Source organism: Anser brachyrhynchus, assembly GCF_964034855.1.
Source record: "Anser brachyrhynchus genome assembly, chromosome: W".
Lineage (NCBI taxonomy): Eukaryota > Metazoa > Chordata > Aves > Anseriformes > Anatidae > Anser > Anser brachyrhynchus.
Window position 1 is genome coordinate 25,570,340 of NC_137704.1, and position 25,940 is coordinate 25,596,279.

The 25,940-nt window shown below is 44.3% G+C and overlaps 1 protein-coding gene across 4 annotated transcripts in view; it reads left to right on the forward strand.

Moving 5' to 3' along the window:
• The window catches only part of DCC (DCC netrin 1 receptor), a 374,240-nt gene that overhangs the window by 17,811 nt on the left and 330,489 nt on the right, over nt 1–25,940 (forward strand). For all 4 annotated transcript variants that reach the window (XM_080571841.1, XM_080571842.1, XM_080571843.1 and 1 more), the window contains exon 1: nt 1–24,367. This exon is cut by the window's left edge and continues 17,811 nt beyond it. The gene's annotated coding sequence lies outside the window, so the exon portion shown is untranslated. The remainder of the gene's footprint in view (nt 24,368–25,940) is intronic.

The following is a 25,940-nucleotide window of genomic DNA, read 5'->3' on the forward strand; positions in this document are numbered from 1 at the left end:
CAATATTTACTTGCAATTGGTTCGCTCTAAAGACTTCCCTTAAGGTCGCGCGTGTCAGCTTCGTGTTGCAAACGTTCTCCCCCTCCAAAGCCCGGCTGCGATTGTTTGGATGTTTTTGATGTATCAAAGAGGGAGCAGGGGAGAGGAGCTGGAGGATGGCAGCGGATGCTGGGAGCCGGCCTGGAAGTCATTATGCTCTCTGCTGCCTCTGAAGACAATAATAAGGGGCCCTCAAAGTTCGGTAGGAGTAAAGGCTGGCCTCGGGAATGGCAACAGGAGTTGTTGGGTGCTCGGGCTGTTTGTGAAATCCCGGCCAAAGCTGACCATTCTGAGCAGCTTTTAAAATAAATACATGAATTACACTTCAGGACGATGTAATTCAAGGGGCAGGCTTTGGGGCTGTTCCCTTCTAGCCCATTCATTCCCCCGCTGCTTTCCTGGGAAAGGGGTAGGCGGCCTCGTCGCTTGTGATATCTAAAAGCAGAATAAGAGAGAGCTGGGGAAAATATTCCGGGGAGCACCGGTTTACTGATGGGAGAGCCTGGCAGACACCTGCTCACGTTGCCAGTGAGCACTGCGATGCTGCATCGGGAGGTTTTCCACCTGTAACAGTGCCGGTGTAATCTGACGTAATTATCTTTGCTTTTCCTGCCTCTCCGTGCTGAGGAGCATCATTGCAGGTGACAGGGAGCAAGTTTTCCGGATTTCCTCTCACCGACTCGGCAGAATGACGGCACGCCTTTTATTTCTCCATCCTACGTGCACCCTCGGTGCCTGGGGAACGCCCGTGAACAACGCTCCTCGCCCGTGCAAAGTGCGTGAATTACAAAGGAAGGCTCAGGACAGGAGGATCTCCGCCCAGGTAGTAAGGGATTAGCAAATTAGGACGTGATTCGTTACGCAGGAATTCGCTTCTCCCTCTTTAATTTATTGGCTTTATCATTCTGTGAAGGAGGCGCCGGCCCTTAAGGCTTAATGTAAAGGAAAAGAAAGTGGTTTTCCAGACGTCATGCGTGATACCGTAATGGATTTTGCTAGGGAAAAAGTTATTTAAATATTCTCCGTACTGTGAAGCTGGAAGGAGCTTCAGCAACGTGGATGAGCGGCGGGGCTGAGGAGGGCAAACACGGCTGGAAGGGGACGATGTTCTCCGTTAGCGAGGGATTCGGAGGTATGTCATTGCACTGGTGGTGTTTAGGGCAAAATAGCTGATAACGTCCCAATTCATGTCCCCATTTGTGCCCGTTGGGTTTTCAGCTGATCTTAGGGAACTTCATCGTTGTGACAAGCAGAACTTTCTGGTGGTGTGATAATATTAAGAGGGAATCGCCCTAAATAAAGCCTTGACAGAAATGATGTCTATAAAATAAGTACACCTAGCAAGTCCTATTCTGCTTTCCCATGCTTTAAAGCTTTAGGCCAAAATATAAAATATTGTGAGCCTTGACGTTCACGTCAGAATATATCGTACGAGATGTCACCAAGAGCCACAGGAATTAACCACCATTTCGCCAGCCGCTCGAGTGGCCGCACGGGACGGGATTAATTGCGTTTGTCTCCGTGATAGATGCTTTTCAGCGAGTATTTTCATGCGGGAATTAGCAAACGAGACCGCAGCGAGCTTTACACGTGAAAGATGTGTCAGCGGGAAGAAGCCTCGGCGCGCCTTGTTGGCGCTGCCACAATTAATGGCCGCGCTAATTTGTCATCTCCTCTTACCCTCTCCGGCCATCCCTGTAACTTCTCGTCCCCACCGCTTTCCAATGAAATATTCAGCGACAATCAGCGACGACAAAATGCGTAGGTAATGCGAAGTGACAGCTGTTGCACGGGAATCGTGGCTATTTGGGATAATTGCGTTCAAAGCCCGGTCCCATCACGGTCCCTATCGATCGGGGCAGGTACCAGCCGCCGAGTGGGGCGGCGCCGGCAGCTGGATTGCAGCTCTCCCAGCTGGGAGGGTTGAAGACGTGGGGCCTCTGCGGGGCCATCCCCACTTTTTAAGCCCGTCATGAACAGATATATCCATTCAGCATGTATCTGAAACCTTTTTTTTTAGCTGAAAACGCTGTCTTATGGTTAAATGCCCCGAACTTTGCATTTACTCAGTTGCCACTAACTCCACGACCTCAGGCTTCTCCATCAGCACCACGTAAGGTGCCGTGGCCAAGAGATGCGGGAGTTTTATCAAGATTTTAGCCATTTGCCCATGACAGAGCTTCTAACAAGCTCAGGACTCCCGGCCCCTCTGCCCGTCCATCTCTAAGCGCTGCCTGCTTGTCATAGCACATAACACGGCGGCGAAATTAAAGCTGTCCACAGCTCAGGTACGCCGAGAAACAACCGCCTTGTTTAATAATGTCTTCGATCGCAGCTCAGCTGTCTTCCTCCTTAATACGAACCAGCCGGGTTTAACTAATTACTCGCATCAAATGTGTCAAAACCTGGTAAGCAAGAAGCCGGGAGATGGGCTGTTATCTTCCCCGTCGCTTCTGCATTTCCAAAACAGAGCAAGGCACGTGTGTGTGCTCGGTGTTTGCAAATACCAAGCCGGCGGAGCAGTGGGAACGCGGAGCACGTGGCCGACCAGCAGGTACGATGCACAGCAAGCCCGCAGAGGGGATCCCACAGTTATTTCCCCCGTGGTTTATTTCTCATGCTGTTTATAAACATGATTTCGAGAGGAGGAGTGGCATACAGTCCCGCGTTTCTAATGGGATGAAGGTGTCCTTAGCAAGCTCTCTGCTGGCTGATGTGCAGACGTGTTTGCCGTAAAAGCCAACATCGAGACCAAGCTAAGGACACCTGGTAGAGTTTTAGGCCCTATCACTAGCAAAATACTCATCTTTGGCTCCTCTGTGGTGCTTGGGCAGCCTTGGCTTTGTCTTAGAAGGAAGACCTGGCAATGCATTATATGCGACCAGGAGCCCCGTGGCTGTGTCCCCACGTCCCCGCTGTTTCTGCGGTGCTGGCCATGCCCGGTCAGTGGGAAGGAGCCACTTCATCGCTCTCTTCCTTGACTTCCCTATGTGCCCGGGAGGATTAATAACGAGGGCTGGCTTGAGGTTCAGTTCATTAATGTTGATAAAGCGCTTGGGGTCCCGCAGCGGAGCGCACGACAAGGCGTGGGGCAAATGGGGCATCTTTATTTTAAGCCGCTGGTGGTGTGCAGGGTGTCGGTGGCGAGAGCGGAGACTCTTTGTCTCTAAAAGCCTCCAGATGAGAATGAAAATGAGGGGAAAGGCGCTTTAATGGAGTCACTTTTCAGATATTAATCATAGTCTGAGTATTTACAGAGCGCTGCTGTCATATTTGCTTTCTGTCCACAGTCCATCTTTTGCTCAAGCCGCTGATTAATTACCCGTCTGGACATCCGTGCTGATGAATCAATGACCCAAATGATGACCCAGAAATACTAACTAGCATGGCCCTGTGCTTATATGCACGAGAAAACCCTCGCCTGGGCACGTTTTGTGGGCAAAGCTGGGAAGTTTTCCTCCGTCTTTAGCACGTGGTGGAGCTCCCTCCCAGCTGAGCAAGCCCGGAGTTTTGAAACACAAACTATCAGGAATGGAAAACCGTAACCCTTGGGGATTAAAACTCAAGATCTGCATATGACGTTTTGTTTTATGCAGCCAAATAATTCCTAGTGTATTTTCTGTTTCGTATATGACGCCTTGCCTCTGTGCAGCCTGTCACCCTCCCGTTATCGGATGTTAATCTTCGGTGCCAGCGTTGCAGAAAAAAAAAAAGAAAAAGAAATCAGTATGCAGAGCTGCAGGGACGTGTGACAAGGAAAAATAACTCTTTGCTATGCTTTCATAATCTCCTCTTTTCATAATCTTCTCCGTAAGGGAAGGAGATGGCGTTCAGCTCCTGCATCGCTCCGGTCTCCCTCCTGGCCCTCCTTCAGGCTCCGTGCAGGTTTCTAAAGTGGAGCCCTGGTGGGATCCCTCTGCTGTAATTCTCTCTCATCGCGCGGCGCCTAAATAATGTAGAAGGGAGGAATGGAGATAATAGGGCTGCTGACATCTGGCTAATTGCCATGCCGGCTGGGGCTGCCTGGCAGCCGAGGGAGGCGTGATTTGGGGTTGAAGAACTTCTAGTGAACCGTGATGGACAGAAGCCATCAGAGAGAGACAGGCGGAGAAAGAAAAATGTGTGCCTTTTTCCCTCTAAATGGGTCTCGGTGGTAATGCCGTCACCTCTGGTATCATGCGGCTTCAGCCTGTCGATGAGAACGGCTTCGAAACGTGGGCTTGCAATTGTTGCAGCTGAATTTCGGCATCAAGTCGAGATGCACCGCGTGTTTTCCGCTCATTTTCCTATCAAAGAGTGCAAGTAAGAGTGGAAAAATCCAAGGAAGCCACACCTCGATTTTTTAACCACTCCAAGAACTTGTTTTTATCCCCTAAAATGCTTAAAAAATATAAAACTGTATTGTTCTCTTGGATTTGAAGCTCTTGCAGGTAGGCACAATGTCTCTGTAGGCACCTGGCCTCTGGAGCACTACTATGCCATTAGTGTGAATAATCATTCATTTCTAACTGCCTGCATTGGCAGCAATACATGTCATGAAAAAATATCAGTTCCATTTCCAACTTTCGGCAAAGAAATTATAAAGGGACTTCCAAAAACACCCGTGTCTCTGAACACAGCTACTTTGGGGGCTCTGTTTTGCAAGGAGTTGGTTGAATGTGGCAAAACACGTATCCTGGCATATACCTGCATATCATAAACTAGGGGCATAATGAAAAGTAGCTCTTTTTCTGCTAGAAAAACGTTTGTTTCCGAAGATGATTAGTGCACGGCAAAGGTGGAAAGCACCTGTAAAAATGAGGAGTATTTTGCAGTGCGGTGGGGATGCGCGCACGTGGTGCCGACGTGAACGCCCGCTTAGTTACATACCCCTAGTGCCGTGGACCGATTCGATCTTTGGTTTTGAGGACGATTAAAATTTTAATGCGTCGTGTCCACATGTATAAAATGTGCGGAGGGTAAATCTCAACGATTACCTTTACATCGCGAGCGCCGCCGGCTACATGTTTATTGCGCAACTTCATCTGGAAAGGTTCTTTCATGAATTTTCATCAATTTTTCAACAAAGCCCTGTTGCAAACGGTGAATTATGCATTAACATATGCTCCCGGTAATTTCCACAACACTGGCAGCTTTCTGGCACGGCATCAGTAACTAACATTTATATTTTTAGAGTTTATTTATTGATAGTATCAAGGAAATAGGGAGTACGGTGAGAGGGAATATGGCTTTTATTTGATGGCTGTTGGGTTTTTAGGCCAAATAATGAGTGATGAGTAGGGTCGTGGGTGCAGCAGCCTTCTGCCCCAGCTTCAGCAGATGTCGGATGCCTGATTTATAAGCCAGGTATCCGTGGAGGGGTTGACCCTGGAATTTGTCACTGCCGGGAGCTTTGTTTTGTCATGCATCTGTCGCGACAGGAGCGGGCTCGGTGCTTGGTGGCATCGCTTTTGCCTGACTTCTGTAGGTTTTTCCTGCCCCTCGTTACGGGGCTAATTTGCAGTTTTCTGCAATTTGAGGAAGAGTACGCAGAATTGTTTGTTTTGAAAGCTGTGAATTCGGGACATTGAAACCAAAACACGGCGGCGTTGGTCTTTCGGGGAAATAGGCTCTCGTTTGCTCTCGTAAAAAATAGAAAGGTGCCTTTGGAAAGAACAGGTTACTGGAAAATGTAACCAAGCATTTGTGGTCTAACGGGAGAAGAGCTAGAAAGCTTGCATAATAGTGGACTCGTTTTTAAAGCCTGTTTTTTGCATTTTTTTCTCATGACAAAGTTCTTGAGGAAACGCTGTGCTAATCAAATAATTGGCTAGGACCGTAGTGAAGTGTTTTTAGATAATAAGATGGCGGGACGTAAATACGGTAAGAAATGCAGGCATAGGACAGACTGCCCTGAAATGAACACCAGCGTCAGGTATGCATTATTGCGATTCATTACTTAGCTGTTCTAATTTGAAGATGAGTAGCCTTGTGAACCTTTGGATCAATGGATGGATTGTTTTGTTCATAGAACTCAGTTCCCAAGCAGGAGTTTAATTTTTTAAACTCAAAAGTCTATTAAAAAAGTCAATTACATTAACATACGTACATTTCTTTGGCTTTCTAATCTGTCTCCACTTAGACTTTCATGTTCTAAACCTCTTAGGACGTTCGTATAAAATACCCATAGGTAGGAACAAGTTTAGAGGCTAGAGGTTACCAAAAAAAAGGTAAAACATAAGCAGGTATTTAAGATGGGAAATCCTTGCTGGGATTTTCCAAGGACTAGGTCAGGCATCTCTTTGATTTGCCTCTTCTTTCAGTGATATTTTAGAGCTGGATTTCCGTAGTTTCTCTGGTAATATCAATTATCGACATTAAACTGGGACCTGGTGCTTTTGGGGGAGAAGCACCATCCTTTAGAGACCCTTGCACCATACAAAAACACAGTAGACTTAGATCTAAGTTTAGGGATTTTATTTGTTTGCTTCGGAGTCTTTAGAAGCTACAGTTTCTCCTCAATGCCTTGGCTGGATTCTCACATATTTTCTGGCCCTGAATGTCTCGTAGATTAAATACGTGTTGGTTGCAGGAGGGGTGTTAGGGTTATTTGTCCCTGCTCTTGCACAGCACCTCTCCCCCACCCCTGCCTTCGCTAGCCTGCCCTTATTAATCTTTTCTACCACGTGATCAGGTTTTCTATAAATACTCTATAAATAAACATACTTAGTGATGCCACTAATGATGAATTGGTTCATAATGGTTTACTGGTCATGATTTATGGGTGACAAGTTTAAGCAATTATTAAGCTTAATTATACTTAATCGATGGGGTATTATTCCATTGTTTGTCGCGGCGTTTTTTAGCGATGGGAATGAAAATAAATGTGGTAGGAAAAACTGGAGTTCCGTAATTGTTAAATGGGTATATTAATTCTTACATGTGTAACTAATTAAACGCGCGACTGTGCGCTGAACACATGGCTGGAGGGGCACCAGCCCGCACCGCCAATACCGCACGCCTGGGCAGCGGCAGAGGAAGATGTAAGACAAATATTTTGATTTTGAGAAAGATTAAAATGTTTACTGTACATGTAGCATATGTATGTGTGCACGTGGATCTCTGGGGATATACAAATAGTGACTGGCCCTTCCTGATGCCACCTTTCCTTGGCGAAAAATGAAATTGTACAACCAACCTGCATGACTGCTGTCTACCTAGGCATGATAAAGTCATCTCCGTGGCGTTCTGAAGGCCACCCCTTACACAACTGGAGCTCATCGTGGTTGTCTTCACCTTTTTGAGCGTCAAAGGCATTGACGAAGCCCGTGTTCATTCCTTGGGTACGTTCAACAGAGACCAACCTTACCAGAAGGTGCGTGACACGATGCATCGCCGATGGAGTTTTCCTTTGCTTCGGTAGTTTAAAGGTTTGCATCGAGACCAGTGTGAGTCTGGATCCTGTATTATTTCTAGTGCTCAGGGTGTTACGCACATAGTTTGAAGTGACTGTAAAATACTTTGTCATTTCCTCAGCAGCTGTCAGCTCATACGGATCCCCAGGACTGCGCTTGTCATCATCTGGTAGAGGGGACAGGCAAATAGGTGTTTGTTTAGACGCAGGTTACTCTGAAAAGTTGGAATTAAGTCAAAGAACTCGGCTAATTCAGACAGAATGGAAGAAAACAATTTGTTTGCTACTCAAATAGAAGGGAAAACTGCTTCTAGAGGAGAAGAAAAGAGAAAGCACTGCTGAAAATGTCCCTTTAAACCAAGGGAAAAATGGTCAGGACTAAAGGAAGCTTCTTAAGAAATCTTAGAGCAAAATGCTTGGAGGGTAGGAGTTGGGGTACTAGAGGGGAAGTATCAGATGAGTTTGCCCTGCTCTTGCTGTTTCCTCTAAGGATGTTGTGTGCTAGGTGCTCAGCCGGGGATTTTGGTGGCAGCAACGACTGATACGTGAAGAAACCTGCTGGATAAACTGTTTGCACAGAATAGAAGATAAAGAACACTCGGCAATCGTTTGACATTTCAGGGAGAAAGGGCTTTATCTTTCTCCCTGTTAAGCCGTATTAATTAGCGGCTATTTCCATGCATTATCGCGGCATGACGAAATACCGGCTCCAGAGCTCGTGCCCCGCAGCGCTCGGCCCCACACGTGTGGGGCTGCCCAGGGGCACAGTGGGGCCGGGCGGCTCTCGGTGGGCTTTGTTAGGGCTCCCCAAAAAGCCACGTGCCCGGCAAAGCCTTGTGCAGGGGGCATCCCTATTAGGATATCCCCTGCCGTTTAAAATTACGGAGGCTTCTCTTTGAGCAATCCTACCTCGCCGCGGTGTTCGTTGTCTTCTGGAAAACGCAAGCGGCCCGAAACTTTTAGGGTTTGGGGTGCGGGGCCATGGAGCGACCCCACGGTGCCGTGCGGGACGTGCAGGGGCTCCCTTGCCCAAGGAGTCCCTTGGGCAATTAAAATGTTTCTTTCGGGAGAGCCGTGCACAGAGAGGCAGCCGTTTCCCCTTCAGAGCTGGCATTTGGCACTGTATGCTTACCACTGGGATTTCGTACTCCAGACCATTGCTGAAAAAAACCCAGCGGTTGGAAGGCTCTGTTCTGATCTCGTCTCCTGGGTTCGCAGGCGCGTCGCTTCCCGAGACAATCCTCCCTGGATTTGAAATGCCGACGTTTGATGTTTATTCAGACTTGATTATGCTGGGAAATTTCAAGGCAAATCCATCGAGCCTCCTAAGACCCGTGACACGGTCACGGCAAAAAAAGGTGGGGGAACGCCTTTCTGTCCTCCGTAATAAATAAAACGCATCCCGAGCACGCATCCTGTTGGGAAAGTTTGCAGACGAAAATAGAGGCTGCTGGAAATACAAACTCGGCATTCATTATTAATCACCCCTATTTTTTATTTATTCATACACCACCAAAGATAACATACAAATGAGAGCCTTCCCTGAGGAGCTCCGGGGTGCTCTGGAGATGTGCCGGTGCTGTCATACGGAATGGAGACATGAAAGGAGCCCGAGAAGATGAATTTATACAAAAAAAGATCATGAGGCAACTCCGTGTCACTTCACCTCTCCGCCGTGGGCTGCTATCTGTGAAATGTGCTCAGCAGACCCCTCTTCCATCTGGCCGATGGGAGAATGAATTAAGAAGGGGTTTTCAAAGATGCTTGAGGAATTAATAGGAATTAATGAGAATTCTGCAAGCTTGAAGGCTCCCATCCCTAACTTTTATGCAGTGCTTTGAACATGAGAACTCCTAAAAAAAAATAAAATAAAAATAAGAAATTGTTCTCTTTCACGAACTTTGTTCTTCAAGAGACATTTGTGAACACATGGAGATCTTATTTTTGTTCTGCTCTTGGCTAGCCGAGATACCAAAAAATCATATATTAGTGCCCAGTCCTTCTTTCTAGGCTTTTGTCTGTAAACCGTGAAAGTGATCTTTGCCTTCCTTGCCTGGAGGGGCTTTGTGAAAGCTAGGTAGACTCAGAACGTAAGGAAAAACAGGATGGTAAAAGGAACCAGAGCCACCTCGGAGTTTTCTCTTACCTTTTAGAAGAAGGTCGTTTTACTCTTGCAACTCCTTCTTGTACTTGGAACGTGCAAGTCCATTAGTATTGTGTGGGAATCAGGACAATACGGTAAAATCATGCTCAAATATATTTGTGAATATTGCAATTAAACCTTGCAAAATCAACTCTCCTTTTTGCTCCGAGTGAACTGAGCTCTTCATGGGGTCTGCATTGCCTGTGGGCAATTGCACGGTTGGCAGAAACCGTCTCCCACGTGCAAGTCCGCTGGGATTTGCACCTCCAAGGCTTCTTGGCGGGCTGTTCAAGACAGATGTGACCTGAAACACCCCGGTGTTTCGTTCAGAAGAGTTTGGAAACCTTTGTTTCTGCACTGTTTGGTTTGGGAAAAGGGGGGAAGCTGAGGAAGCTCATGATTGCCCTGATGTACAAAGTCACGGATTTTAAACCCACATAGATTTAAACCTACTAGGTCTCTTTTTTCCATCTGTATTTTAAAGTTCTTACAAGGAAGGAAAAAAAAATACGGGTAGTGATTTTACGACTTCTGTGAGATAAGAAAAAAAAATTCAGGTTTCTGGTGCCTCTTGTCTTGCAGGTCTCAGTCCTTGAACGAGACTTTAAGGAAGCAATTTCCTATTGATTTACACTTAAGTATATATATATATATATATTTAAAAAGTGGTTCTTTGTCATTATCCTTTTCACAGCTCTACTTGCTCGTTTGTGATTTGGCTTACCAACATGCGTGCCACAGGAGCAGGGCGCGATTTCTGTTAATAAACTGTTGAGATCCTTGGGTAAAAGGTACTGCTGTAATTAAACATTATTTGCAACTGTCTGCTCCTGCTTTTGATTTGTGCTGAAAAAAAAGATTATTGGCAACGGAGAAAAGCCGAAGTAGGCTCCTCATTTTTAATCTTGGTTGTGGCGGCGGTGGTGACCTACCAAACCCGTGAGTTTCCATGCAACCCAAGTAAGTCACCAGATTGCCCCCTGAATGCATCCATAAGGAGAGAAAAAGTGAAAACCTCAGCTCAGCAAAGTTTTGCTGCCTTGGGACTGCTCAGAAGAGACCCGAGCTGGCAGCTGAATATTGCATCACGATCCATTTGCTATGGCTGCTGAAGGATGACGAGTGTTACAACTTTTAAAACCTTCTTAGTATCTTCAACATTTCTTCCACTCCCCCCCCCCCGCCCCCAAGTCACATATTTATTCAGGTGTGAGCTCTGCCCTGTGATTTATTATTTGTCATTTGATTCGATCTTGATTAAAGCTGTAATATCAGTATTTAAAGGAAATCAAATCAGGACTGCAATTCTGCAATCAATCATGAGTCTCCATGGGATGTTTTGCCGGCCTCTCTCCCCGTACTTCCCGTCTTGTTGGAAAAGAGCTTTCCATTGGTGCTTTTTTTTTAAATAAAAAAGCATTGATCTTGTGTCTTGGATACGGCAACACGATATTTATTAATGCATCACCTGAATATGGTGAGGGCTTTTTTTATTTTTAATTTTTTTTGGTGCTACAAAAGAATATTTTGACCTTGCATACCAAATTCCAGTTAAGGACTTCCAGGTACCTTCAATGCATAAATACATTGGTTTTTTGAGTGAGAGTGGAACTGACTGCTCACACTGCTTTGGGAGGTGTGAAAATCTATTTTCAGTCCTGTTTTGTGTGAGCATCACCTTGATTTTCATGTGAAAGCCAGGCATCTAACACGGAGGCGACACAAAGGGCCATGGTAGGAACAAGATGCCCAGGAATCCTAATTACTGGTCTCATTGCTGTGCATTTTTTTCCTTAAAATCACTCGTCGTCTTTTCAACCAGTGTATTACTGGTTGTACATCCGGGACCGCTGGGCCGTACCGTGGCCTCCATTTTATTTTTTTTCATGAAAAATGCTGTATTTACAAATTACCAAGTCTGATAGAGTGCAAGGGTGGGAAAGACGCAAGCCTCCTGTTTGCCTTAGCTCCTATTGGGCTAAAAACATGGACTTCCCTCCAAAACCACTCACAATTGTGCTCATAAAAATGAGGTTTTCTTGCTGTGGAGGTTCAAAAGCGTTGTCGGTTCTTCGGTCCCACTGCGCTACCTGTGTTAACGCACCCGTCTTGGCCAACAACTTTGTGAAGTACAGGGAAAATGTCTTGAATGGCCAGAAAAAGAACCCGTATTAATAATTTTTATATATATATATTTAGATTTTTTGTGTGCGTATGAACAAGGGGGCAGGGCTTGGAGAAGGGTTTCCATCCCTTTCCCCAACCCAGACGTAACTCCTTCGACCTGAAGAAAGGCAGGGGACTCGGAAAAGAGAACCCCAAATACATGCAGACTTTTGGTGAGCACATACGGGAGATGTAGGATAGGAAACACTTTTTCTATGAGGCAGATACTGCAGTTCCTACGTATCAAGAGTGTTTTTTTTTTATCTGCTGCTCTTACTTAGAGCTCTGCGTTTGCTTCTTTTCCCCGGGGATGTACGTGTCTTCTTGCTGCCTGACACCCTTAACCGTATCAGACCTTTCTCTCTGCTTCTTTGTCCTTTGCGTTTTATGGCATCCTTCTCTTTCTTCTGTCACTAGCTGTCCCATGAGACTCTCAGGACCCCCTGTTAGTTTCTTTCAGCAAAGAAAGCTTTTTGACAGCTAGTCTGAGTCCTCCTCAATGGTGTGATATATAAAAAAAGCGATAATAGGTCGTTCTCTCCCATTTTCAGATCATTTTCTTTGGCATTTCCTTCCTTTTTCTTTTCACCCCTCACTTCATGATGCTCGTCTCCTACTGAAGTCCCCCCACTGTGATAAGCTCTGGTTGTCACAGGGTAACACATCTCCAGGCCAGTCAGTGCCTTCAGCCCCGACACTGCTTCCCCTTCTGCTTTCTCGCCTTCGTTTGAGGGGCTGGAGAGAAAAAATGCTGATTCTTCGTTATTTTTTTATTATCATTTCAGAAATATTGCCATTAAAGAAATAGGCGGCACAGAGCATCTCTTCACTCTCTGCTCTTACCCTTTATAGGGATAAATAATAGTTACAGGTGATCCCCCATAAAGCCTCTTATTTCTGCAGTTTCCTATACTATTGTCTAGCATCTTTTAAAGGCGACTGCCCCAAAATTTGGAGTTCAAGTTTGATGTCAAGAAGCACGACGATCCCGTATGCATACATCCAAAATCCTTGAAAGTACCACACAGAAAATCTTGCAAAATAAAGTTTGGGGCCGATATCCTTGATACGCCACTTCCATTGCTAATGTTTTTAAGGCTGATTAATTCTACTGTATTTGAGACTGAAATTCAACAAAGTGTTCCTGGGGGTTTTAGTTACAGGGGGTGCTGGAGGAAAATAAATACTTAGGATTCCAGGGGATGATCTGTAGGGAAGATAAAGTGCTCAATTAAATTTAGCGAGCGAGATTATTCTTTCACTGAGAATTATTTCACCCCTTCAGGAAATATTTGTTCTCTGTGTTTAGCTTATCATATTGTGTAAGATGATTAGCTGAAATGGGACGTCGTCTCCTATATAGAGTTAAGAGCAAGAGTCCTGAATGACAATATCCAGGCACGCAAAGATAACATTAAAATGGGTTCTTAAAAAGAATATGGGAATGGTTCCCGTAAAGACAGAAGAGCTAAAAATGTGGTTTCCCTGCTATCGAAATGGACTGCCGTGCTATCAGGAATTGAAATTTCTGTATTATTTCACCTGTTCTCTCCCTGCACGGACGACCTGAAGCAGTCAGATCCATAGGAATAGAGGGCGCAAGAGGATCTGATCTAGCTGCATGGCTGTGTGATTTTTTTTCGCTACGTCTAATTTCCAGTTCATTGTGGGTGTTAGAAATTGGCAACTGCTGTAGCGGTGCTGGTCAGGCTTTCCTCTTCATTTGAACACTGAAATCAGAAGGCCTTACTGCTTGAATTTGTCAGTTTTCTGACAAATGTGATCTGTAAAAATTAGATAACAATAGGGATGAAGCTGTGGCATTTTCTGCTAACGTATCATTTGGTTTTCGAGGCACGGTGTGCTGGAATTTCATGGTTCGTAGAAAAACATCTGGATAAATGCGAGTGCTCTACCTTTGTCTTGTATTAATGAAGACGAAAAAATTCACTCGTTTCAATCAGCAAAATGAAAAAGAAATAGGAAAAAAAAGGATTGCATCTTACATCTTTTCCATTACTTACTTGGAGCTTTACCATATATGCTACAGTTATTTAGAATTAAAAGGCTCACTTTTAATGGGTTAAAGCAATATATTTCTGTTAGTCGGGCAGGATATCCTGTTCAGGCTCAAGTTGACTTTCCATTCTGTAGCAGTTTGCTCTTGCCCAAAGCAGTCTGCATTGTCAAGAGGCCAAAGGAGACGTAGGACCAAGTGATTTTGGGCAGCCTGGTCACTCGTGAAGCTCTTCTGAACCCTTCTGAGGTTGAGTTTGGTGCTTTCTCTGCCTCTGAAACCCTTTTCTTTGTCTGCTTTAGAGTACAAGACTTAAACACTGAAGCCGTTCCTTCGTTTTATGATTCTATTATGCAAAATGATGTGAAACTCAGTGACTGAAAGCTCCTGTCGTGCAATCATCTTGTCATGCAAGATGAAATGGGCAGAAGAAGGAGATCTCGTGGAGGTGCTTACTGATGGGCTGTTGGGACCATTTTTCCAGTAGTAAGAGTTCGATTCCATGCACGGAGCAGGTCGTTTTGGATCTGAGTATAAGCTGTGCTATAAATCAGATATTTTATAGCATTGGGTAGAATTGCAGCATTATACTTCGTTTTCATCTTCTTCTTGCACTACTTTTTTTATCTACTTCTTGCCCAACGTCTCCTTCCTGAGCAGCAGTGTCTAACCGGTTCTACTAATTTTGGTTTAGAGAAATAGCAAACTAGAAAGAACGAGCAGTGGTAACTCAACAAAAACTGTAGTGAATATTACGTGCTTCCTTTAGGGCTCTACCAGTTAACCCTTCTTCGGTTTTGGTGGTTTTAAATACGCTTTGCCTGGCACATCAGCTTGGACTCTGCTAATTTGGTTGCTACTTACCAAGCACATGTATTTAAACAATTCAGTTCGTAAAATATTACAGGCTAACGATGAGCCTCCAGTTGTGTGCATTGACTGATGCAAGAGAACAATGACTGTGCATCCTTTACGTTAGATTGCTAGTTGTGCTTTTAGGATATTCTGTTCTGATCACGTCTGAAATGGTACTTACATTGATATCCCTGCTAGTCGTGCTCGGCGACACAGAGCGGTAGCTACACGTACAACAGGAGCGTCCCTGTACCACGAATGAGGAGAAGTGCAATGCCAAGCATCAAATTGATTTTAAATGGTGCCGTAGTTCGTCGCTTCGGCATGAAATTTTAATGGCAAACAAGCTGTAAACAATTCTGTCCCTTGATATTTCTGAGGAGAATGTCTGTCCAAGCTTATTGATTCTTTGTAGTAAAAAGAATGCAAAAAAAGTAATTAATAACAACACTCTATTAATTGCTCCGTGGTTCTTAAAGGGAGCATTCAATTTATTCTGACCGTCTCATTCTGGAAATGCATTAAGAATTCACACATCTTACATTTCAAAAAGTTTTTCATTTGTAAAAGCTTTTTGGAAACAGAAGTTGATTGTTAGTAGGTCATTAAGCACTTTGAAAATTTCTACCAAAGAAGTAAAATCTTTCATTCAATGTGTGTTGAATTCTGTGGAGCAACAACAGGGTTGAGGCGTAGCCCTCATGCTCATTATCCCTTTCCTTTGCATTTCACGTTGTAAAACACCTACTCCAACCTAGCAGAAGTTTTTCTGCAGGCATCGTTCTGCTTGTGGAAGGCAAACATCCCTTCTAAGAAAAGTCGGCAATAATTGGAGGCTGAAGGAAAGGTAAGGTTGCCCACAGCGTTGCTTGACTTCAGTAGGCATTTTAGGGATCTGAATATTTTACTCTTATTTCCAGATTTGGGCCTGATCAAAGATGTATTTATCCTGTTACGTATAAGAGACAAGAGTTCAAAGACATAATTATCTGTTCCCTATACCATTGAATGTAGTGATTATTATGAGTCACTGGGTAAAATTGAGGGGAATGTGGGATTAAAAGTCAGGAAAATCAGTTTTGTTCTTCATTGGGATGTTGATTTAAACTGCTGGCACTTCAGCTCCCCAACTGTAACACGGTACTAATATTTTCCTAACTCATTCCAAGCAGGACAAAATACAAAATCCTAAAAAAAAATAAAAAAACGCAACAACAACAACAAAAAAACCAGACTACAGAGTGTTTGGTAGCACTGGCATTCTGCAGAAATTGCTGTCTTGTGTAGATTTTGTAGTCATGGTCTAGGAATGGCTTAAAATGGCATTCACGATTTGGGATTGTTCAGCGGGAACGACTGCATTTCTACTTCATGGGTTATGACACGAAGGCTAATTATATACAGTATGCATTATCAATTAGTGAACTGTTAGGATCAAAAACTGTTCAGATCAACTGAAGGAGCAGGATCTTTTCCGGGGACACACGTGAAGGGTCATGCCCACGTAGGGAGAACCCCGCATACCGTAGCCTGGCATCCTTTTGCCCTAGAGTATAAATAAATAATGGATGTCACCGACCCAATTAGCAGCTGTATGTTTTTAATGCAAGCATTTCCTTCTTCTCCCATGCGTACTAAGCTCTCAGGTAAACACGTTTCTTATTAAAATTCTTGGAACTGGATTTATTCTGTCCTCGCTTCCTCGCTGTATCATTGCCAGCCGTACTCCAGTGAGAACATACACATGTAATATTTTCAATAAGACAGTGTATATTGAAATTTAGGAAGATTTTTTTTTTTTAAGCCAGGGGTAACTTTGTTGTGTTTGTTCTGTATTCATGTTCACCATTGTGCCTCTCACGTGTGCTCATGGCTGATTTTCTGCTTTCCTCGTTTTTGTGAGTTGAAGTTTTTGCAGCATTTTTCATTGGATTTTTTTTTTTTAAGAAAAGTTTGTATTTCTTGCATTGCGTTTCTGCTCAGAAGCAGAAAGAGGAACACCACTGAGTCTGTTGTGGCTTGACCTGGGATGTGATTTTTTTTCGGTACAACCCCCTTTCCTCCTAACTCAAGATAAGTTCTTGGAGCTGGGTTTCCCCAGCCCTGGCCAAGCACCTCAACTACAGTGGTTACTTTGAGAATTTAGAGGGGCTTTTTTACCTTCAGAGCCTATCTTTGACAGATTATGTTTTATTTTTATTCTTTTTTTTTTCCCCCGAAGCAAAGTGGATTTTTTTTTAAAAAATTGAAAACTCTTTCTGAGATAATAAAACCCTTTTTTCCCCATTTTTCCGTAGGCTTCTGGGGGTTATCAATAATGGTTATATCAGCTTGCAAAGCAACTATTACAGCCTGTATCTGAAATTAATTACAGGCACAGAAAGGTAGCACTGATATTTTATAGGGAAAAAAATGCACCTTTAGAGCTAGTAGAAGCTGTATTGAGGGCGATGCGGAAATCGAGTTCTTCAAGCAAAATCATATTGGCTGCAGCAGAATTCACAACATCTGTAAGGTTTCCAAGTCAATTTAGTTTTTTAGCAGTAATTCTTTCCAACATCTTCTTTTTTTTTTCTCCCTCAGCACCATTTCAACTCATACACAACCTCCTTCATAAATTGCGAGGCACTGCCGTAGTTTCTAAAAATCCGAAACGTGGAAGAGTTCGAGAATCCAAGGGAGTGAATTATCAAACCGGACAGCTTTAGGTTTAGCAAGAAATCTCACGGAGATAAATCTCGGGCACCGAGTCAGTGCTTTCCTAGATTTAGAATATCTCCCCGCTATAAAACTTTCAGCACTCCAAAGCCCTGGGAGTAGGGGATGAATTCACCTCAACAACTCTGTTGCTTTTTTTTTCTTTTATTCTGCTGTGGCTCGCTGTGCTTAAAGATACCGACTGGTAGTCAGTCATCTTGTCCTTTGCTGTCAAGAAGTCGACTCAAGTTCTTACTTCTCCGATGCAGGTTGTGATAGAGCAAACCGTAAATCAGCGAAGAGCCACGATTTGCTGACAGCGTACCCTCCCCTGTTTGAGCAGAATTACTGGCGAATATGCCACCTTCTCAATGAGTAAATCGAGGTGAATCTCTCCACGCTACTAATGTTTTTTTTCGGGTAATAATAGGGGATATTTGTGCTGATGCAAACACTGTCTCGTATTATTTGTGTTAGCCACCCACAGGATTTGTTGTCAAAACGATCACTGATTTTAAACTGAGGTTATCTGCACTGATTCTGTCTAATGAGGTGCTTTCCTCATTCATTCCTTCTTCCCATTTGTTTGAGATGTACTTTAATAGTTTTCAGGGTAGAATATTCATATTAAAAATTAGGAAGTTGCAGTTGTCCATACGGTCGTTCTTTCTGAAGTAATGCAGACTGAAGTTATTGTATGGAATTTGCTCCGATGGTGAGATTTATGGCTGTAAGCTTGGAAAATTCCTATTAATCTTTGCTTTATCCGGACCTCTTCTTTAGGAGAAAATCACAGATCTTTTTTCTCTTTTTGGGCAGTGAATAACTAAAATGAAATGCATGGCTGGCGTAGGAGGTGGAATTCGCGTCTCCCCTTATTACAGCTTGTTGGGGATGTTATTGGGGATGTTACTGGGGATGTAATGTTGGGGATGCTATTTCTGCAGCTGTTTGCCTTGCATTGAAATGTAGTTATAAGAAACCGAATGTGGGGTCCAACAGAGTCCATATGGTCCTTTTTTGGTTGCTGTAATTTCCAAAAACGTGCATCCAGTGAGCCAGATACATGTCTCCGCCTCACGAATGCTCGTAATAAAAGTGGAAGGGAAAGTAAGTCATTACTTATTTTATAGTCTGGCTGTAAGAAGGCCAGAAATTTAATCAGATGAAAAAAAAAAACAAAAAAAAATATGTCTAGGTAGCCTGTTTCCTAGAGCTGGAAGCACTGGACAATTAAAGAAGAAACAAGTTTAGGATGGTCTTGCATTGCCGTGTCCTCCCACCCTTGCCAGTTGGCACGCAGGGAGTGCTAAATACCGGTTTCTGTCTCTGTCATGTTCAGTAGCATCACCACATCTTCCCTCTGCATTTGTCTCGTCTCCTTCTGAACGATTTGGCTCCGTAACATCCTGCAGCCTAGAGTTCCAGAATTTAATTATGCATTGCACATCCAAATTACTCCATTTATTTATGTAAATAATTCAGCAGTTATTTCACTGGGACCTCTCGGTTCTTGTGCTCGTGACGTGGCGAATAATCGTTATTTAACTGCTCTGAACCACCGATAGTTCTATCAGTTTTTAGTGGATCCTCCCACACCGTTGTCCATCTTCCAAAGAATCCCAGCCTGTCGGGTCTCTCCTGGGAAAGAAAACCACGCCATGCCTCATAGCACCCCTGCCATCCTGTCCGAATTTTATAACGGGCCCCGTTGCTCTTGTATCAGCGGTTGGTTTCGAGCCAACATAAGTCATTAAAGATATTTAATTTCCCTCCTTCCCTCCCTCCTTCTGTTTAATAATGTCTGTGGTTTGAATTCGGGTAAGGATTTCTAAGTGAGGTCCAAAGACGAGGTCCTTTGATTTTCCAAAGATGGGGTCCTTTGTGCAAGTGTCATCTTCCGCAGGAAAACCAAACTGAAATCTGCTGTTGAAGATTTCCTCTCAGTTTTAAGTTTTGTCTTAGCAATCGAAATTTTCCAGAAGTTTTATACGTCACACGTTGTGGGAGGAAATAATGATAAAAAGATAATAGTGCATTTCACAACATGGTGAGTTAGCATTAGATATAGAGTTTTGAAGTCAAACCTCACGTTTTCCACAGGTGGGCAGCTCGAAGACAGGCGTGCTGAAAAAATGTTCTTTACAAAGGCCAGGCTTGCATTCACAAAGTGAGATTTGTCTATGACAAATAAAGGCAGTGTATTTATTGTACTTTAGAAGGATAAAATGTGTGTGAAAACAAACACCACCTGAAATCCATCCATTTACGGGCTGCAAAAACAGCTGGTGAGTACCTACCACTGGGCACCCAGTGTTAGTTTGCGTCGAAGACACCTCTGCATCCAAATCCAAACCAGTACCGACACCTTAGGAAGAGCAGGTGCTGTTAACATGAATGAGTGACCTGAACACCGCTTAAAAACTGAGACGCGAAAGCACCACGATCTCTCTTTCATTACTGGGGAAGATGATCCGTGGCAAACGTAAATAGCTTGCCCAGTATCGTGCAGGGAATTTGTAGCCGAACCTAAAATAGCGTCTTGATCTCAGAGCCAAGCCTGAGTTAAAAGATGATCCCTTTCACTCCGCTCTTATTACACAATACTTGATACTTTTAAAACAGCAAGGAAAAAAAAAAAGAGAAAAACAGCAGTCTGTGAGGCAGCATGGATAGTTCTTTGACAAGGTGATGTTAAAAACTGGGTTTTACAGCTTTGTGTCTATCGCTGTGTTTTCTGATGCACTACCTAACGCGCGCTGTCATTACAAAGGCTTTATTTAATATTTACTGTTTTGAGCTACATCCTTAAGAAACCCTTTAGGCTGCACATACTCAGCGGTTCGTAGAGGAAGGCAGAAAAGCATCCCTTACTCCTCTTCTGGAGCCCAGGCTCCAAAGGCTGCGCTCTCCCAGGTTGGTGCAGACAATCGAATTACAACTTACCCAAGTCATTATTGGTGCACAAACGGGGTAGTAATTACAGTTCCGAATTAATTTGGGGACGGAACAATGAAACGAGGACCGAACAAGGATGGGGAGCTTTGGCTTGGCGCAGAAGGAATGCAGTTTTTCCGATGGGAAGGGCAATAATCGGACTGTTTCCAGCCACTCTGCCCTAGCTAACGCTTCTGCTGGGTGTAAGAAAATGAACGGGGAGCGTTGCTTTAGAAACTTCTGTCGCTGGCATTGAACGTGAACATCTTCGGAGACGTAACTGCTGTGAAGGAAGGCAGTCAACCTTATAATAATCCAAAAGGTGCTCGAAAAACAACGGCTATGTAAGTGCTGTGTTACGGTTGTGTTAGCCCTGCAGCTCTGGAGAATTCCCAGTTTCAGTCTCATCTTGGGTGTAAATTTCCTTCCTCGGAAAGAGGGTGTCATGATCAAAAAAAAGCTATGCTGTTACTATTTTAAGCCAGGAGATTGTCTGTGCCTCGAAATAAGTCCTTCCACTTTTAGAAATAAACTAAATGTTGGGAAAAAAACGTAGTCGAGGGGGGTGATTGGGTTAACTCTATTAATCTTTCACATCCTTCCAGTTCCAGTAAGTCAGTCGGACAATGTGAGATATATAAACCCCCAGAATCAGGGGAGTAAAAGAGTTTTAAGAAAAAATGTGGCCTGAGTGGCTGCTAATCCGGGCATTTGGTTCCTGATTCTGCCAGGCGTATGTTGTGAGTCCTTGGTTAAATCGGTTGTGGTGGGATTGGTCTCATCTGCCTTTGGCTGTGATTCAGTGGCCGATAGCCTGTGCTTCTCCAGCGTCAGCAATGCCGTGAAAGGGTGATTAATCCTACCTGGAAATACATGGGGAACTTGCCCCGTGGAGGTGCTTGCCTATTAAAGGGAGTGCATATAGCTAGCTTAGACTGGGTGTATAACTCTGGGACAGTCCCTTTTGGCCTTTGCGGAGTGTTTAAAGACATCTCATGCAAGATTTTGGAGTTATGAAGCTGATTCTGCTTTCCACACTTCTGTATTGAAAACTGCCTTGTGCTCCAGGCTCAGCAGCAATGTTCTCAGCGTGGCTCTGACACGGGGAAGACGCTCAGCCTTTTCATTTTTTGCCCTCTTCTACACTGGATTTCACAGTACAGGAGAAATGGTGTCGTGTGATCCCAGGGTACATCCTACAGCAGGAGCTCTGGTGGCTTTCTTACGTATTAAAACCACCAGGTGCTCAAAACTCCTCTTCTGTCCTTACTGCTCAGTGATGGGGTGTCTGTGCTTGAAAGGGAAGTTCCTATAAACAAGTGTTTATAGGAACAGAACAAGTTTGAGGTTCGTGGAAATGAGAACCAACAAATGAACACATCTGATCAGGAGTTAGTGCAAATGTTCTTACCAGGAGATCATATTTTCGAGTTGCTTTCTTGAGGGATGTTTCACTTCTGAGTTTTGTTACGGTTTTTTTGTGCGTGCAACTTCAGCTTTTAAATGTACTTAGGTACGATTGTCCTTGATTCCTTTAAGGGTCTGGAATTTCGGTTCATGCTACTGCTCTTTCCACAAAATAAATGTAATCATATTCCATTTATCATTGGGTTATTCTGACATGCCAAGTGTAAGTACAAATATATGAGAGCATAAATTGCAATAGAAGAGGTATCTATGCCTCAGCAATGTCTTTTGAGTTGGTCTGAGGTAGTGATGAAGTCTTTTGAGATGCTCCAAGACAGAAATTGAAATTATTCGTGCACAAATGCTGTTTTCCCCAAGATAGGTCTTTTGACTTCCCTTCAACATGCTGGCACAGCTGCAGTCCCTGCAGATGCTGACATAATCCTTGTTTATGCTATGCCCCGTAGCTCAGTTTGGTCCTTAAAAACAGGAGGACGGAGGCAGAACAGTAACAATGATTTTCAATTAAAAAATGTATACAGTCGGTGGTACCCGCTACAAATGCAGCCTAGCAATCCTACCGAGCGATAAACCGCTGGGGAATTCAGACTCGTATTAAAATTCTGCGCGGCGGCTCTGATTAAACAGCAGAATCCTGCTGCAAGATGAATAGCGAGAATTATTGTCGTGTGAGAGGTGAGAGAAACCGGAGCACGCGAAGGTCGCTGAGGTTGGCACGGGGTCACGGCGAAGATCTCGAAGGAGAACGTGGACTTCCAAGGCCAAAACTTGGTACCGTAACCACGAGGGATATTTCATTATGAAATGTGCTGGTATGGGAAAGTGAGAAATGTTTTTGGCTAGGGATGAAAGCAAAACACGTTCATCCTTTTCTATTTATTAGATGGTCGTTACATTTTTCTCGCTTTGATTTTTTGTTACAGCCACCTAGGAGATGGCTTCATTACAGAGAGTACCGACTCTAAGCGTTTATTGTATGGTGCCTACCAAATAGTAAAACTGGGAGATAGCAGGGGAAAGAAATTAAGAAAATGTGTTTAGGACATCTAAGTTACCTTTAAGGGTTAGAACAACATAACCCCATCGCAGCCATATCACAGAAACTCCATTAGAAATAATCTGACCAAGAGCAGGATAGCCATTTTAAAACATTAGCTGGTTTTATTGATTTATCACAAAATAAACCAGTGCTTCTTCCCCAAATCTGAAACATTTCTAATTTTATTGAAATGCTGCTCTCTGATTTCCCTAATGCCTTACTGTAGCCTGATGAAGGAAAGCCTCCGAAGATGGATGGTTAATGAATAATGTTTTTTAATGCTATCTGACTAATACTGTTTGTGTTTTCATATGATAAAAAAAAAAAAAAGGCTTCTAATTAGGAGAGATATCCTGGAAAATGGCTCTCCAGAGCTTGCTTGTAATACGGACTTGGCTTTTGGTGGGAGGCCGACTGGTGCTGGGGGGAAGCCGTGGTGACTGGCAGCTCGCTGTGTTCAGCATCGTTCCCCGTTTAATCTCTGGACACGACGACTCGTGCCATGTCATGAGCCAGGATGCTGTCAGGTGTCCGTCTGAATCTTACAGCCTCCGGATTCATCTCTTTAGGAAAATAAAAGCCACCGATGAATTAATGTGGCTGTGTTTGTTATGAGCATGTCACCCGCGTGGCTCATGGTAGCCAGCCTGCACAAGCCTGCTGTGTCCTTCTTTAGTATGGTCTCCTTTGCATTGCTTCTTGGCTCATATAAATGGAAACGTGCACATATTTAACGTCAGGTTTGCTTTTAGCCTGAGAGATGATGACCGAAAGCTGGCTGTTACTTTTAGTAGTGTCCACATATCAAACAGCACATGCTAACACATGAGCTCTTTGCAGCAGTAATTTTTCTGTAGATAGCTAGAGTATGTATTTAAAAATTTAATCGGTGGATAAATAGGAAAGATGGGCTTTCTTCTGACAAAATTAACGTGCATCTCTTGTGGTCCAGGACCTGTTTCTGGTAGAGGATCTATAGATACATCACCTCCAGTATACCTGTTCTCTTCAGAATGAGGTATCTGAAAGCCATAGATGTGGTTCAGCTTAAACATTTAATGCCATATTTGATACAAGGCACCCAAAACATCTCCAGGGAGGCGGACATTTCAGAAAGGTGCCTGTGCCACGGGGTTATGGGGGGCTCTGGGGCCAGATCCTGCACCTCCTGCCTGATGCCAAGGCCTAGGCCCGTGGCGCCCACCTCAGATCTGAGGCAGCCCCAGGAGCCTCACAGCACAGCAAGGCCCTGTCATGGCAGCGTGGTGACAGCCAGCAGCAGCCACCTCAGGCATGGTGAGGGAGCCATTTTCTCGCCCCAGGAGCAGCTGGAGGCGACACGACCGCCATGGTCCTGAAGCAGGCACCTGCAGCCCATAGCCAGCCCCAGCTGAAACAGGGCTGTGGGGAGGGGGATCCAGGCGTGACCCCTTAGGATAATTAATGCTGGTAGCACTGGGAGGACCCTCACCTGCTGCCTTTCGAAGACCCTCCAATCTCTCACCTGTGAGCAATTGACAACCAGAGCTCATTTATGAGCCTCCAGCAGCCTAGGGAAAGGATTGAAGGGTTGGCTGCCTTCTTACTGCTCCATGGGGCATGCAGGGGGAGAGGATGTTGGCTGGGCCCTGGTGCTGCTTGTAAAGGCACAAGGTAATGTGAAACTGCTTTTATTCCGTGTATCTTTTTGCTATAACTTATTGTCTCAGCTGTGAGGAAATGGGATATGACTGAGGTAGCTTTATTTATTGGTAGGTAAAAGTAGATGAGTTAGAGGTGGGCTTGTGAGCCAACTTGCTGACAAGTTGGTGTTTGAACAAGGTAAACGTGCATGGATGTTGTAGGGAAGGACAATGTTGAGAGCAGAAAGGGGTCTAATGTCTTTAAACTCATCCCCTTGTGCCTGTTGTGGTGATGTAGTAGTGGAGAGTTAAACATCCATGTTATAGCCATAGGAGAGCTTCTCTATGGGAGGTAGATATGGGGGAGGGAGGGAAGCCTCCTCTGGTAAAAATTGAGGGAAAATATGCTGGGTACTCTTTACTGGGAAGTTCCCTTCTTGGTCAGCTTGTAGGAAAAGATCTGTAGGGGGTAACAAGCCCAAGTCAGCTGCGGATCTGATACCTGCATGGGGTGTGCAAGCATTGCCTTGTAAAGGGATGCCCTGTGCTGTCAGTAGGATTGCTCATGGTCCTCATTACGGAGGGTACATTAAGTTATTCCAAAGGGTTTCAATGAATGATATTACAGTCTAACATGCGATGTTTTTTCCTTTAAAAATGAAAAAGGAGATAAAGGGTATAGGCAGTGGCAGGTCAGTGCCCTGGGGGAGGCTGGCTGGGTGCTCGCCTGTGCCTCAGGACCCTGCTCGGAGGTGGTGCTGGGCTGTGTGATACCAGCTGCGTGCTGACGGGTTTCATGTTGGCCTCTGAGCCTCTGTGATTTTAAACAATATCCTCTTAGTGGCATTGACTTGCTTTAGAGCTGAATTGTTTACAGGTAAACGCGGTTTAAAAATGTTTCTGTCACCAGTGCTGTGCAGCATTCATTCGCTGTTTTGTCTTCCTTAAACTACCGCTGAGCAACAGTTTCCAGCTCGTGATTTAATCTAGACTAGGGCAGAGGATAAAAATCAACATTACTCCTCCTTCTGCAAGCCTTCTGCTTCATGTTTACAGGTGTAGGAGCCTCTCAGGCATTGTGCGGAGGCTTTGGGCAGATATTGCCTGCCTGGACAGATTGCAGTTGACTTCATACAAAGGTTTTCCTAGATAAAGATATTTCGGTCTTCACAGGTACGTGTCTAAACCTGAGCAGGGTACAAAATATTTCATCCACAGGTGTGAAGAATAACTGTGTAAATTCTCTTTTAAGAGTTGGTCACCTGCCTCCTGGAAGTAATAATGTATGCTACTGAGCAGCAAGATCTTGGTGTTTAAATGTGTCAGGGGGTGTCTCTTACCAGTGATGAGTGGCAGAGCTGTTCAGCTGCTGTGCTTTCCTCAGGAGGCAAAAAAGAAAAAAAGAAAAGGGGAATTTGGAAAAATGAATGTGGCCTGACACTTCCAGAAATACCGGCTTAAAATGTTTTTCGTTAGGCTCTGACGAGAGATAGATGCGTTCACAGCAACAGAGCTGCAGGTGGAAAGTATTCCTGCTCTCATAAAACGAGCATATAGCATTCTGGAGCTGGGGAGAACATAAATCTCTCCAGAAGTGACACCAG